The sequence below is a fragment of the Ascaphus truei genome, chromosome 2 (assembly GCF_040206685.1).
Source record: "Ascaphus truei isolate aAscTru1 chromosome 2, aAscTru1.hap1, whole genome shotgun sequence".
Taxonomy (NCBI): Eukaryota; Metazoa; Chordata; class Amphibia; order Anura; family Ascaphidae; genus Ascaphus; species Ascaphus truei.
In genome coordinates, this window is record NC_134484.1 from 387,777,962 (window position 1) to 387,794,125 (window position 16,164).

The window sequence follows — 16,164 nt, forward strand, 5'->3', positions numbered from 1 at the left end:
CTAAGAGCTAAAAGTAAAGAGGCTACATTAGTTATTTTATTACATCTGAGACACTGACAACTAAAAGTGTTAGCACTTCAAATACTAATACAATAACACGTGTGAATGCATATTAAAGGAATTGTAATGTAAATTATTGTACTGAAGTAAAAGAAAATAATAGCTCTCCTCTGTGTAGGGAGAAACACGTTGAGCTATTGTTGCTATTTTATCTTTCATATTTTTAAAGATTAAAGTCAAGTATTTATGTTACACACTTGAGTGCTGAGGATATGCTTTATCTTTTCTTTTTTTTTCTGTTGAGCTACCTGTAATCTTATCCTGGGGGTGTTAGCCTAGAGCACCAAGTGTTGTTCTCCTGTAGCAGGCCAAACAACTTTTTTTTCCCTATTGGACTGTACTGTATATTGTTTACAAAAGTAAAGATGGTTGCATAAACCCTTTTCTGCAAAGGGCGAGCAACGCAATGCTCCACTTGGACACGTGATTGACAAACAGGCCCTCTATTCAAAGGCCCCAAGAGAAAAGTGGTTTGTGCTGCTTCATTTATAAAAAAAAACAAACAGAGCAAAATCTTTGCTTTAAGTATGGTTAGATTTGTTAGAAAGACTTTCAGAACACAGAGACATGGAGATGTCTCCTTCAGGTAATGTACAGTACTGCACAAAAGACGATCATTGTACTACTCAGGTTTCGTCAACTACAGAAGGAATAATTTCCTAAGAAAGGTCTGACTACCTCAAATTGGGAATCAAGGGCATATTCTTGAAGCTCTGAATTGTGACAAATAACTTCTAATTTACACTTTGGAAGCAAATTTGCATGTTTTGCTATTTTGTAAATTAATTTCACATGTCCAAACTGTTCGAAAAAGGCTTTTTTAGAGGCGTTTTCATTCTGGGCAGAATGACCAAAATCTATTTTTTTTTGCAAACTTGCTGTATATTAGTATGTCTGACAGATGCAAGAGGCTAAATTGCTTCTAAACAAGACAGTTTTTTTTTTACCACTATCTCAAAGTGAGTTGAGATAGAAATTGCAATTTCCCTCCAGGTACTGAGGGGGGAGGGAGGAGGACTGCTTAACTTAATTGTATCTTCAGTTGTATATATATCCCCTCAAACCTCCCTCCAAATAAATTAGGGAGAGATGCCTGTGCTGAAAAAGGAAGACACCTCAGGTACCCTGGGAGATATGCTATTAGCTATTCAAATATACTTTAAATAGCTATTATTATGAGTCACGCATCCTAAAATATATCCTTAAGACCATTCAATCTAAAGGCCCTAGTAATGAAAGGGGGTACCAGTGTCATACCCAAAAGGATTAGAACCCACAACCCTGCCATTCAGGGCAGCAGCTCTAGAATAAACTATGGTAAATCAGATGTTCGGAAACTCCACTATCAAATATTTCTCAGGTGTCTCAACTGTCTCAGGTGTTCTCATTTTTATGCACAAGGAACTTTGAAATGGCAAGCAGAAAATGGAAATGATCTGCTTTTAAAGTAACAATACTACTTTCCCCCGTTTTTTCTTATTTTTATTTTAAAGCATGTGACAATGTATAATTCTACATTCTTACCTAAGATTGCAATTGTTTGGTGCTCCTGTTAAAAATCTGTAAAATCCTGATTGTGTGCCTAACATAATGACGACCACCTTTCAGTTTAAATCAATCTTTTAGGCAGTGTAACTCAGTGGCTACAATGTATACTTATATTACTAAGGTAACATTATCTATTGTTACAGTTTACTGCTCAAACTGCTGGGAGCTTTGGCAACCAATGATCACAAACAGGAAAGTGTTGCAAAGATCTAGCACTGCTGGGGAGGTCACTGCTATAGAAATCAAAGGATGCTTTAAAATTGATTAAAATGACATTAAAATTACTATTATCTAATATTACAGACTTTATTTATTACAATAAATATATACACGATTTTTGCTGCTTCAAAGGAAGTTAGGGGGAGGAGTCTGCAGGTGTGAGTAGTAGAGTAGTTCAAGGCTAGAGCTGCTCCCCTGAATGGCAGAGTTGTGGGTTCTAATCCTGTTGTGTCTGACACTAGTACCCCTTCATTACAAGAGTATTTAGACTGGTTTTAAGGATCTATTGTAAGAGATTTTGTAGGATACAGTATATTGTGGGATGTGTGACTCATTTAAATGTACTTTACATAGCTATTAGCATATCTCCCTGGGTATCTGAGGTGTGTTCCTTTTTTAAGCACATGTATCTCTCCCTAATTTATTTGGAGGGAGGCTTGAGGGGACAAAGAAATGAATAACGGGGATGAATAATCTGATATATGAGGAGAGGCTAGGTAAATTAGATAAAGAAGAGCGCATACAAATCTTGCTGGAGAATGATAGAAAGCAAGATACTACACTGGGCCAGGATGACCACAGCAGTGGAACTGATGATGGCATTGCCCTGGAAACAGCCCACGGATCAAGGAACCCAGGAATATATATTCTGAGGACTCCAGCAGTTCTCAGCCTGCCAGTCCCTTGGTTGTGTACTTGGAAACTACTCTCAAGTACCTGCTTATTCTACAGGACAAGGGTTAATACACAAATCGCAAGCTGCCCCACTCTTCACCTTCGCAAAAGTTTCTCAAATGAGTTAACAACCATGAGTTGAGTGAAAACTTGCTATTAGGAGGCTACCTAGAATCCTACTGAGTTAGTTTAATCATGCTGCAGGATTACATATCACGTGTTTTGTCTAAAACACTCCTCTAGTGAAATTAAATTTTCATAAATTTTCTCAGACTAATACATTCTTTCCTCATGGAAACAGCATGAGCCCACCCCCGTCATAAATTGGTTGTTAGATTGACAGTTTTATGACAGAGTAAAGAAAACCTTTTTCAAACGACATTACACTCCTCTTTAAAATTTAAATGTACTCATAACTTCCCTTCTGTAATACTTACATACGTCAGTGGCATCAATACATTCAGGCGCTCCTGGCAGATGCAACGAGACTACATGACCGTTTACCACTAAACCTGAGCAACAAATTAATATCTGTCCCTTACTATCTCTTAACCATGTGGTGTGTGATGTCAGAAAATGGCACTCTGTGCATCCTCTGACACAATTACAGATTTGTAACTCTTATTATGCAGAGGAGATGACATCACATGATATTCTCATTTTTAATAAAGATCTACAATGGAGCTTACACTGTGGTCACCTCTCTCTGGAATGTACCAGCAATTATTCACAAACTTTTATGCTGACAGACTAGTATCTGATTACAGTTTACGACCCTCTAAACCCTACATTTGTCACTTGTAGTGTGTTATCCAGGACAGCCCCCTCCAATTAAGTTCTCTTTGAAGAGAAGCACAAACCCGGAAAAAGTCCTGAGCTGTTACAAACCCAAATTATGTTAGTTTTAAAATAAAACTCCAATCACATTAACCTCAGAAGCACCAGATGGATTAAAATACATAATATCTCATGAAATTATCATGACAACGTTATTAGGGAACGTTAGTATACTAGTTAGTATTGCATATTTAAATAAGCTTATTGTATAACTGTAAAAGAAAGTAAAAACACAAAATAGTGCAATATTGTCTACTACAACAAAATAGCTTCAATGCTGGAGGTTCTATAAAACTTGCACTCACGTGTTTAACGTGAAATGAAAGCGTTGTGGTTGTTCAAAGTTACCAACTTATGTCTCCAGACAGGTACTCCAGATCTATATAGAGGGGGGGAAATCCATATAAAAAAAGGGGAAAGCAAAATAGTATAGTACTGTTTTTAATGTTAAAAACACAAAGTATTTCACTTACATAAGTGCCTTTGTTTCTGAGCATTCAGACAACCCTGGGTCATAAGGTCAGACAAGATATTCACAGCAACAGTATCCACTCCATGGCAGTCACAGCAGGTACAGGCTGATTAAAGTTGTCCTCCACTCTAGATGTCATCAACAAGGGCTCCTTAGTAGTCACTGATATCATCCAACGCGCGTTTCCACTGCAAAGTCTTCATCAAGGGCTTATCTCAGTGGATAAGCCCCTGATGAAGACTTTGCAGTGGAAACGCACGTTGGGTGATATAAGTGACTACTAACGAGCCCTTGTTGATGACATCTAGAGTGGAGGACAACTTTAATCAGCCCAGTACCTGCTGTGACGGCCGTGGAGCGGATGCTGTTGCTGTGAATATCTTGTCTGACCTTATGACCCAGGGTGGTCTGAATGCTCACAAACAAAGGCACTTATGTAAGTGAAATACTTTGTGTTTTTAACATTAAAAACAGTACTATACTATTTTGCTTTCCCCTGTTTTTATATGGATTTCCCCCCCTCTATATGGATCTGGAGTACCTGTCTGGAGACATAAGTTGGTAACTTTGAACAACCACAACGCTTTCATTTCACGTTAAACACGTGAGTGCAAATTTTATAGAACCTCCAGCATTGAAGCTATTTTGTTGTAGTAGACAATATTGCACTATTTTGTGTTTTGACTTTCTTTTACATGTCTTGATGTGATTTGCGCACCTGTTTCTCCTTCGTTTGCTGATTGAATTTGGTTTGAATTCTACGTCAGGAGATGCACTCATTAAGGATAGTATATCATCTGTGTTACCTTTGATTTATTTGTGATATTATTTGTGCTTGTTTTTTCTTTTCACTATTGTATAACTGTGTCATTATTTCTCAGGTGTGTTCACAGCTACAGTATCTCCCCACATGTTGTATAGATGAGTATTGTGAGAGGTACTGTACATACGTTAATAGGCACTTTCTTTTACTCATTAGCCTTGAATCATCAAACTCCCTTAAAACTGAGTTAATATCGCACGTGGACAAAAAAATATATTGTGTGCTTTTGCCGCAATTTTATGATCAAAGTCATCAAAGTCATCAAGATTGCGGATACATTTTTCCAGGTGCGATATTTAAAGACAGGCCATGATGTGGTAATTAATGGATCCAATAATTACGAATTTATTACCGCATCGCGATCAAATGGGGAAGGGTAATTTCCTATTTGTAACATAGGTTTATGTAAAAATACATTAACCCCTTTGATGCCTATGGCTACAAAGGCATACCACAGGCATCAAAAGAGTTAATATTAGTAAAGCGACACTACCTACTTCCCTAGGCTACCAAAGGATTGCTATGCAATGCTTCACCAACTGCTAAGGAAAACCCCTGCCACCCCCCTGGGGTCCTAACCAGCCTCACCGGGGCAACTACCCCCAACAACCTCCCCCCTATTTGCACCCCTCGTTACCAAGAGACATACCCCAAATATGGCAAATAGGGCTTTTTCCCACTATACAGTAAGTACAAACATTAAAGTAATAACAAAAACCACACACACATTAACATTAATAATACAATATCTAAAAATATATCTAGAAAAACACATTGCAAACATAACCCCTTTATTATGACTTGAACATTGAGAATACATAAATTATTAAACAATGTGTTTAATTGGTTATTCAACATCAGAGCTGAATTTCAGAGGTAATGTAAAGTACTATGATGAATTAGAAACTACAATGTTTATTAAAATAGCCACATAGAATGAAAATGTTTACTGTATTATTCTATTATTTATGTATTGTCAAAACCATTTACAAATCTGTTAATTTGGCAGCAAGCTTGATGTGTTCTCTTCTGTTCTGCTATATGCCGTAATGCTTTTGACCACTTGGTGGGGAGACTACACAATTCGTAAACCTAACCTACCCATTAGTACAATTTGTAAATGTGTCAAAATCAGTCTATTGTATTTAGTCTTTCAAAAGGTGAAGCAATTTTTTTTACTGCAATGCAAAATAATAATATCTTATGCTTACGACTTTCAGTGTATTTCATATTATAACAGCCACAATCTTTAACCATTTCTATGCTGAATCTTTAACACATGTAATAATGCAACATGTTTTCTAGCCCTGCTGTATGTACCTAGCGCTTATAGGGTAACAGCACATTTGGGGGGGAAATTATTTACTCAAAGTTTGAGTGATTCCTGAAGATATAAACCAGACATAGTTACACAATCCCACTACCTTTGCAGCATTGTCGCTTTTCAATGTTTGATATATATGCCACCTGCGAAACACATACACTTTTGTTTTTTTTAGTGCATGCACTTAGCATTACATTCATGTCGCATGAATATTGTTTATGTAAAGTGTTCAGAAGTGATTTTTTTCTTGCCTTTTTTTAAATAGAAACTGTACTGACAAGGAACAAAACACAGACTCAGAAACATTACGATGCTGACTAATAATACAGATATTCTGGGATAGAAAAAGGTTACTCGGTTTTAAATTCCAAAGGGATGAAACATTGTGCAAGTGACAGGTGTGAACCATCATACTTATTTCTTTTTTTGTATTTGCTCAGGACAAAAGGAAACCTATTTCATAACTTCCAAAGATAGAAACATAGTGGTTGTCCTGGGATCTGCCATCGCTGGGGTTTCCTTAAGCAATATAGAAAGTAATAAGATTCATGCAAACCTGACATATTTTGTTCAATTAAATATTAAAATCAAATACATGAATTGAGTGTTTTGACTTCCTAGATATTGAGAAACGAGTTTGTTAAATGAACTAACATCCACTTAGAAAAAAGCACAGTGGATCATAGGATGAACACATGACATTCTCAAAAATGGGCGCTTTTTTTTTTTTTTTTTGCTCTGTCCAGAAAAAGGAACTGTATGATTTATGTCATAACTCTAAGGGGTTTATTCATTAAAGTGTGATAGTGCCGATCTGGGTACAATTGCATGCAAACTTCCATTATACCTCAATCATTAATATCACCGTTTATTGAACTACTAAGTCTTTTCGGAGTTCTGACTCTGTGAATAATCTAACTCATACCTAATCTGAAAACCTAAAATATTACATTTCACCAGTCCCTATAAAATCCTAATCACACCCATTTTCCCTATCAAAATGAATTATTTACAAAAGTACAGCACTTTTTAATCTAGAAGAAGGACTATATATGTGTATATGTATATTCATATTTTTCCTATATATATATATATATAATATATATATTATATATATATATATATATATATATATATATATATATATATATATACCATAATACTGAGTTAAGTTATGGTGAGTAAAAAAAGTGACAAAAACCCTCCACAGGAAAGCAAATATGCAAATACAGCTGTATGCTCATTTGCATGTCTTAGGCAGGTCTGCAACCCCACCTTTCCCCATTATCACCCAGCATACAGCACTTCCACTGCAGCAAGGGATTCTGGGAAATGACATGCAAAAGAGCACCCACTGTCACTTTTTGCCTCAATAACCATTTTTAACATGGTTCCCTATAGGCTTAAGCTTGCTGCATGGTCACAGCTTTGAGCACAGCCAGGGTTAAGGTGCATACCCAGAAAACCACCCACAGACAGCTGTTTCGACCTATATATATACATATATATAGGAAAAATATGAAGTGCATGTGACATTACCTTAATATGATACATTTTACACTTTAACTGTAATTTATTTGCAATTTCAAGCTCCAGCTGCAGCGTAGAAAAGGCCTGTGATATATCCAGTATCTGTTACAGCACAATAGAAAAGCTCGATTAGTCAAGGTAATCATATGATTTTCTTTGATGTACAATGAAAAGTACACTGAGATTAGAAACTTTATTTGACAACATTTCTGATCTGTTCAAACACTGCTTGGGTGGAAATCAAATGGAAAGAAAATATGGTTCTTGAAACTTATCACAGTTGCATTTATAGTAGCTGTTGTTTTCAATATTCTTCATCCAATGAAGGGTTTCCAATCTTTGTGTGTATATATAAAATGTTATATTATGTGTCACTAAATGCTGGAAACGTTAAGAGCATTTGCTGGCAGAAGCTGAAAGCATAGTTATTTTGACAGGAAATCTCAAATGGAGAGTGTTTTTATGAAGATATTGCAATATAAATATTGTCGCAATTAATACTGCATAAATCTTCTGGGGACATTGACATGCACAAACCACACACATGTTTTTCTTGTCGGAACTACCTTATGAAAGAATTTGTATCAGGGTCTGTCAATGACATTGTATGAAGACATGTTTACATCAACGAGTGCATCTCTTATTGAAAGACAGAGTAACTGTCCTCGACAAACATCTGAAGCCGCCAAATATTATTGCATAACTATGTGATTGTACAAATGCTTTATAAGTAAAATACTGTATTTAGAATGTTTTTTTTTTTTTAAGGCAGCATTGAATACGATAATAAACTGAATTCATATTTCACCATTTTCTTATAATCACCTCAAGCTATATAATGAAGAAATACAGAAACGAAATAATACATTATTTTAGAATTTTCATTATATAGTAAAAATGGGTTTTAGAATATTGATTTTGACATGATTTTGCAGGTGATTAACAAAAAAAAATCAAGTACAGTGTTTTATTAGTTGTTCTATAAATGTGCATATTTTCTATAGCATGTATGAAGGCACAACATCAAATTGTAAGGACTAACATTTAAATGTACACCATAACTATACTGTATTGGAATTTAACACATTTATCACCTCCTGATGTTAATGATAAATGACTCCAATTCTTTCCCTGTTGGCTTTTTATTTCAACACAAAGTCCTATATATCCAGTGCCTGATTGACAGGGGCAGGTTGGGAAGTAGTTTCAGGGCATGTTGTTAGCATCTGACACTGTGAAAGAAAATGCAACCTCAGTCATAAGTACGTAAAGGGGAAACTGCACCTCCTGGAAATTCTCCAGAGCTGCTGCAGTGTGCTGTTAGTATACAGTACTAGTCAGTTCATTACATTCCATTACATTTTTCATTAAAAAAAAAGAATTGTAAGCCACACATTTTAATAATCATCTACTAAAATGTAACATAACCTGTAAATATCTATAAGTAAAGTAGCCCACTTTAAGTTAAGACATAAAATCACTGATTTCATACAGCAAGGCAGTTCAGTTAAAAACTCCCCTAAATGTTAATATTCCATTTCTATTTTTACCTTAAATAAAAGTGTGCACATTAAATGCATACGGTATAAGAAACATTCCTATACAGTTATTGTACACGCTTACTTTTTGCAGATAATTATAACATTTTCAAGTCACTTCGGCAATACAGTTATAATTTGCTGTCATTATTATTTTCACTGTGCTATTACAGTACATGCCTACTTTCTATAAAATGACATCAAGCTACCATTTCTATAGAAAAAAAGAAGGTTTAAAATACGATGGCCTAATATGGCAGTATGGTATATACAGTGTATAACAATAATAAAATGATACATTGACAACAGAATATTGCATTAAAATAAAATGATGTATTCATATTTTTGCAGAATTGTAAAAGTTCAGGCAGGAGCTGGGACTGTAAGGAACTTAGAGCAGCTGCTTTTTAGAAGTTAAAAAAAAAAAAGTCTGCAAAACTAATTTCCCTCAAAATAAAACTCGACTTCAGTCTGACAACGAGCACTTGCAAATCTGAGTATTCAAAATTAGAAATATGCCATTGTGCTCAAATTGGCTTCGCTATTTTTTTCACAGTTAGCGCTTAGTTTGTGTGAAAATTTGTGATATTTTCACAAGGAGCTTACAGTTCTACGGAATATGAGCAAGTACTGGGAATTTTGCACAAATCTTTAGAAAATCGCAGTATATACAGTACAGTAAAGTGTCATCAAACCTGAATTTAGAAGGTCATGTGACCTGCACTTTGACTTTAAATACTTTCATCAAATTTCGGAAACGTTTGCCATTAATGCTGATTTTTTTCAAGAAGAAAACTGCACATTTTGTGAACTTTAGCAAACAATTAACACATCTCTATTAATAATTGATTAACCAGCTGCTTAGTAGTCCCAATTCAAGCAAGAGAATAAAAAGAAACATACTGTATGCAGTAGGTATTTTGTATGGGTATTGAAAACAATAGGAGTTTCCGTGGGATAATGTCCTGATCGCCACTATCGCCGTTAATGAATAACCTCCATAATCTCTGCAAAGAGGATATATCTCTGTCAACACAAATTGGTGCTTGTTTACACTGTTTAACACAAAATCTGATAAAAAACAGAAATATTCTTCATTCATACTATAACTGCAGATGAACTTGATATCACTTGGACTCTAACATATACAGTATTAAGTCAGACATTCTGAAGCAAAACATTGAGGACTCTTCCCACTTTTTTTAAATTGTCCCTTTTTTGTTAAAGTTTCATTACAATGCCAATTCTGAATTGAGCATTACTTTTGCTGGCAGCCACGGCCGGTTAGTAGTCACAAGTTCATTGTTACTGTATGTGCAAACATATGGTAAGTTTTAAGCAGAATTTCACTTCTGTTGCTACTAGAACCCCTATTTTGACTTGATAGATACTCCCATTGAATGTACTTGTAAATGCATGCCCACGCCCACGCCCACGCCCACGCCCACGCGCTCACACACACACACACACACATATATACAGTATATATATATATATATATATATATATATATATATATATAAATATATATATATATATATATATATATACTGTCATTAAGGTTATGGTGGGTAAAAAAAGTGACAAAAACCCTCCACAGTAAAGCATAAAGCAACTTTAAATATTACTGTATGCTCATTTGCATGTCTTAGACAGGTCTGCAACCCTGTCTTTCCCCATTGTCACCCAGCATACAGCGCTTCCACTGCAGCAAGGGATTCTGGGAAATGACATGCAAATGAGCACTCAGTGCCACCTTTTGTCTCAAGCTCGTATTACACAAGCCAATCCTCAAGCCACTGCATGCTGTTTTAAACACAGCTTTTAAACAGAGGCTGGGATGAGATGCAAAGCCATTAGACCTACTCACATACATGTTTCAACCTTGATGGGTATCATCAGTGTGAGGCTGGTCTTAATGGCTTGCAGGTTTGAGACTAGACTAGGTAATCACCACTGTCATTAAGGTTATGGTGGGTAAAAAAAAAGTGACAAAAACCCTCCACAGTAAAGCATAAAGCAACTGTAAATATTACTGTATATATATATATATATATATATATATATATATATATATATATATATAAAATAGAAGAAAAAGAAGCGCCAAATCCTAGTGCATTACTGTGCAAAATTGATATATTTAATTCCCAAAAATCTCAATAAAATGAACTCACAAACATAAAACAAATAAAAGCATGTTATGAGATATACTCATGCTCCAAGGACCAGGAAACACCGCTTCGCTGCTGTGATAAGTCCGTGACACCACTGGATCCAATGCTGCCTTCGTTATATATATACACACCGGTAACTAAATGATCTCACTTAAGGTGGGGGAAAAGATGTATATACATGATTTTTATCCCAATTATATTCTTAAGTTAAATGTATACATTTATTGCTATTTAAAAACAGCAGAAAATTGAAATATGAAATGGCATCAATGCTACTAATCCTATCTAGCATGTACAGCTTCATCAATAGTTCTGCATATTGACATCTACTATAATTATGGACACTTCAGCAGCGATTACAGTGGGGATGCACAACACACCACATTTTACCCATCCCAAACGGTTTACCAGCACAACAGTGCAGTGCTTTTGCAATGACTCCTTTAGGAGCAATACTCACAGTTTCTGTTTCTCATCTTATGTTTTTTTGCCAGAGAGGACATCGTTTAAACATTACTGCATGCTATGCATTTTGGAGATTGTTTCATAAAAGATCTACTGATTAAACATGGAAATCTGGTGGTTAAATATTTCTACTTACACAAAGAACTGTCTGGCATCTGTGTATTATTACTATTTAAACATCAACAGCACATATAATATCCACTTGTTCCAAAATGCTTAAAGCAGCAGTCCTGGGTACTCGATTTTTATATGCATATACTTTTATTTTATTTATTGAAGCACTGGTACTTGGGGATCCATCGGGACTGAAATGTATTATTTATAGCTCAGTGGACCCCACTGTTTCCGTGCTATTTACCGGTGGAGTTACTGGTATTATCCACTTTCCAGAATTCAATATGGCCACCAAATCTCACCGTTCTATAAACCCATCTTGGAAACCAAGGAGCCCCAGTGCTAAAAATAATGTGATTCAGCAACGGAAGGGATTGTTGCCCTAATAGCACTACCAAAAGGCCCCAACTTAAAAAAAAACTAGAAACCACTACATTACAAAAATGGTAAAAAAAAAAAAAAAACCTGGCATTTGATACATTACGTTTCCGTTTACAGACTTAAAAAAAAAAAAAAAAACTGTGTTTTTATATTTCTTGGCTATATTTGACTCCCTTTTGTTATAGAGAAATCAACCTCCAATAATCAAAATAAGTAGGATTTTAGGGTTGTGGTCAACAAAATGATTTTTTATCAGTGAGACTCCACTGATTGCTTATGCTATATCAGTAAGACTATAAATTGGTGTGACCTGTATGGGATATCACACAGGTCCCTGCCTGCATGGGATATCTCACAAGGCCCTGCATGTGATATCTCACAAGGCTCTGCATGGGATATCACACAGGGCCCCATATTTGCTAAAGCCGGCCTGGAGACCTTCTGTTGAAGTAATTACAGCACTTCTCATTATATTTCCAATAAGACGGGATGTTGGACTTTACTGTTGCAAATACAATGTGGATACTACAGATTTATCTGGTGACATCCAATATTGATCATGCAATATACTCTACATTGTTTTCATAGGGTTTAATAGCAATGCATGGGCAATATGTTGAGATTTATCCCAACATATGACACCATAAATATCAATTAATTTGTTTACGTCCATATGTGTAAGGTTTTATTACAGGGCTTTTTATACATAAAAAGCAGTTGCATATTCACAAAACACATAAATTATCCTATAATACATTTCTCTTCAAGCATTGTTCTATATATATATAAGAATATAGAACAATGCTTGAAGAGAAATGTATTATATATATATACAGTACAGTAAAAGAGGCACAATATTATTCTATATAAAATGTTGTGCATTTGTGTTGTCATATCACAGGCTGGATATTTAATTGCTGGTTCTGTTTTAATATTAAGCATTTATATATATATTGTGATAGAGTCACTGACTCAGTAAGCTGGAATGGAGGATGTGTGTACTTTCCAGCACTAAACCAGTTAACCTACAGTTGGAGAACTGCATACACCTGCAGCCTAATTAAGCAGGATGCCTGAGAGACTGCAGGTTTAAAAAGCAGGAAGTAGCTCACACAAGGTGAGCTTGTTTTCCCCCAGGAGGGTGGAGAGACTTCTCCCGGCTAGGAAGCCCTAGCTGTTGCTCTGGTCCCCCAGTCGTGCGAGGAGCTTTGCTGCTGGGACCAGCTGGGACCCCAACCCAGGATAAAGAGTTTCCCACGCGGCGGCCGCTTCAATAGATAAGTGCTAATGGCGCTTACTATTGAAAGCACCCGAGGCGCCGGATTTCAGCCGAAGACAGCCGCATGCCGCCCGCGCTATTTTTAAACTGCGGGGGCAGCCGCATTAGATTCAGCCCGGCCGCTACTGTATATATTTCTTAATAGTAATCAATGCATAATAGACTTTGCCAACCTTTGACTAAAGCAGGTTAACATTACAATAAATGCTTTTGAATGCCAAAAATATAAGTGGCTGTGGTTACTTAGCCTGTATAAAACATAATAATAATAATAATCATATAATGTTTATTCTCTGCACTTTTACAATGACATACATTTTACACATAGATTGTAAGCTACTTGGTGGTAGGGTCTTCTTTTCATAATGTTTGCGTTTATGTCTCCAACGTTTATTCCCATTATGTCTCATATTATTTTGTCATGTTTATTACTGCTGTGTAACGCTGTGTACATGGATGGGGCTATACAAATAAATATATACATATATACATGGTATTTTATTAACATAGACAATTGAGATAACATTACAGGACATTCTCTTACGCATTTGTATATGGAAATGGCTCTATTAGATGCCCAACAACTAACTTGCTTCTACCTGCTGCCAGTGCCAGCTATGTTCTCTGAATAGTGCACTAAATACAAATGGAGTGCTACATTTACTTGAGAAGTTCAATTTACCATGTTACATAGATGTGAGTGAATTATTCAGACCAACATTCCAACATTAGCAAAAGCAGAGCAGACAGAAAACTTTGTTCAAGTGAACAACCCAATGAGACCCAAAAGGTAAAAACAGCTGTCTGTGAGTATGTGTGCCATCATTGGACTTCTTTAACCCAGGCTGTGCTGAAAAGCTGTGTAATACGGCAGGCATAAGCTATTAGGGATCCATGTTACAATGTTTTTAGAAGCAAAAGGCTAGTGTGCTCAGTTGCATGTGATTACCCAGAATCCCCTGCTAATAGGTAATGGGGAAAGGCAGGGTTGTGGACCTGTCTGAGACATGCAAATGTGCTCATAAGTGTTTTTTATTTTATGTGATCAAGAAGGAAACATTAAAATAAATACTTATAACCAATTTTGAATGAGACTCAGGTGACCTGAAGGAAGAGATAGAAATAATTAGTTGGCAGGAATATCAGTAGTACTTACAGTACTTAGTTATTTTAAGATACAGAATGTTGTTTTGTGAGTAGCAAAAAAGATCTGGTGCTTCAGAGTAATTGTATCCATATATAGCATGAAAAATCCACAATATTAGTTCCTTATAAATGGATAACAATATCAATGCCCCACATATAGGGGAGAGGGAACTAGTACCTAATGGTGCCAATGGCATATACACAGCCTGAGCAGTACAATATACTGTATGTCCCCCAAAGTTACAGTCCAGAGTATATATTAATCCACAGATGTATTGGCAGGAATAAAAAACTCCCTTTGTGGGTATCCAGATATCCTGTCCATCCTTTGATTCCATTGTGGAAGTCAAACAGCATGCAAAATCTGCCAGAAAGAGTAGCATAAAAAAATAGAAAAAGAGCACAGCCCTGCCAAAGTATGAAATAAGGGATCCGGAGGAGGCTCACATATAAAAATGGTCAACTTTATTGGATCATAATAGACCCCAGCACACTAAAATACGCACCAACGCGTTTCGGGCAGGTTGTCAAGGTGTGACAAAGGGCAACCTGCCCGAAATGCGTTGGTGCATATTTTAGTGTGCGGGGTCTATTATGATCCAATAAAGTTTACAATTTTTTATATATGAGCCTCCTCCGGATCCCTTATTTCATACTTTGGCAGTGCTCTGCTCTTTTTCTATTTTTATTTCGTGAGCACTGAATTGGACAATATGAACTGTGACGTTGTGATGCTCAGAAAGCCTTACTGTATGTTGATTAGGAAGAAGAATATTCATTTGGTTAAGTCTCTTAGTTCCACAGTGGAGACTCCTGCTCCAGATGTGAGATTATAACTCTATCAGAAGATGTGTCAGTTACTAGAGATAATACTTACGCAAACACATTTTTCCCCCGCACATTTTTCTTGAGAAATTTGCATACATTTCCTAATTTTGCAGGGTGTCTTTTGTTAAGAGGGAGTAAAATGTCACTTTATTCTTTTATTTTCGAAATGTACCACATTTTAATTGCTCATGTGACCGCACACATTTGGTTTATATGACCCTGCAAATTGCTTTGCATTATTCATGAATTTTTTCACAGAAAAACCTGAAAATGTTGGCTAACTTTTGTGAACAATTCACACATCTCTACTAGAAATATTTTTTTTTACGCCCCTTAAGGAATGGATTAACAGCATTGACATTAGTAGCATTTTGTTTTTGTACAGCAGTGACAGTGTGCTCTTAAAGTGGGAAATGCAACATTATATAAATAGGGTATGTGGTGTGATTAGAGGGGTAAATGCTACAGATATAAATGAAAATGTATCGCAGGAAAGGTTCTGCCCTACAGTCTATGAAGCGCACTGAAAGCGCTGCAAAGAAATAGATTCTTAGTACAGCAAAAGGGAGGTTGGCCAATCAGTGGGGTACTCTGAAGCTGGATCTGATTGGTTCTTAACTCAGGACCAATATTATTTGCAGAGTTTAAGTTTTCATGGTTAGGAAAGTCAGAAGCAATACAGCGTACTGCACTTGTTATCAACTTACCTGAAAGTTGCTGTGTAAATTGTATTAATGACTAATTAGGT